The following is a 1312-nucleotide window of genomic DNA, read 5'->3' as shown; positions in this document are numbered from 1 at the left end:
CTCCTCACTGATTTTTACAGTCAAATTTCATGAGAATTCCTCTTACAAAGGGCTGGAATGTTGTGCTGGGGAGCCCCTGTGTGGTGCTAGGGCTATCTCCCCTACGAGGAGCCTCAGCAGCCACACTCTTCTTCCTAGTGCTCAGCCACCATGTGCAGGTGTGGGACCAGCCTGTTTAATGTCTCTGCCCATCCTACCAGCCTTGATGTGGCTTTTTCTTTATATCCTCAAATGTATGTCTTATGATCAGGTAGATTTCAGGTGGTTCTCACATTGATAGTTTTGTAATTTGGTTGTAATTTTAGTGCAGTCCTGAGAGGAGGCAAGCCCTGCTTACCTAGCTTGCTATCTTGATGCTCCTTAGAAAGAAGCACTTATAGTTGGAGGTAGGGTTCATGGCCAGAGATATAACCACATCAGCAAGAATATAGCATTTTAAGCTATGAGACCAGATAAGTCACCAAGGCAATGGTGTAGAAAAAGAAAAGTGTTGTCTACAGCAATGCCACGCTGAACAAGCCTGATCGTGTCTGATCTTGGAAACTAAGCAGGGTCGGGCCTGGTTAGTACTTGGATGGGATACCACGTAGGAAGACCAAGTGCTGTAGGCGTAAAAAATAAAAAATAAGGGATTGTAAACTGACAAGGTCCTTGCAATCTGTGAGGTCAACTAAGGGTTGCCTCACCTAAAAAAAAGAAAAGGAAAGTGTTCCAGGGAGAAAAGAAGGAACTCACCAAGTTGAGGAAGAAGTCCCAAAGTACATATGATTGTATATTAATTGTGCAGTCAGTTTCTCTGTTTTAAAAACATATTTGTTATTTTCAGTTTGTATGGCCTGTGACTTTTATGTAGACACTACTGATGCCAATGACTCCTGGCTGATTCAATACAGATCTTTAAGTATCTACTACATACAATGTTTTTTATTCTTCCACCAAAGCATTCCTCCATCAAAACACAAAATATAATTTCTGTAAAACTTTTGGACAATGATGAGATAATGAACAGAGGCAAAGTTTCATTTTTATCATAGTCAAATTCCTTAATAACTTAATCTTTGCATTAGCTTATTATGCAGTAGTCAGTTTGTAGGCAAAAACTACACCTCAGAAAGTGAGGCACATAATTCCAAATAATAGGATAAAGAGAGAGGCATAGATGAATTAATGAAAACTAGTCTAGAAAAACTGAGATTCTGCCTCTGTGTTCCTTAGCAATGTGCTGTGGCAGGCTGATTTTCTTTAGAGTCTGAAAACAGTAATTCAATAAATTACTTGTATTCATTATTGTAATTATGAACTCATGACTGTA

At 39.2% G+C, this 1312-nt stretch overlaps 1 pseudogene; it reads left to right on the top strand.

Moving 5' to 3' along the window:
• The first annotated feature begins 492 nt into the window (after window positions 1-492).
• Window positions 493-611, top strand: LOC112483430 (annotated as a pseudogene).
• Window positions 612-1312: the final 701 nt, after the last annotated feature.

Source organism: Pteropus alecto, unplaced genomic scaffold, assembly GCF_000325575.1.
Source record: "Pteropus alecto unplaced genomic scaffold, ASM32557v1 scaffold24, whole genome shotgun sequence".
Lineage (NCBI taxonomy): Eukaryota > Metazoa > Chordata > Mammalia > Chiroptera > Pteropodidae > Pteropus > Pteropus alecto.
Note: the sequence above shows the minus strand (reverse complement) of the source record. Positions and strands in the feature narration are given on the sequence as shown.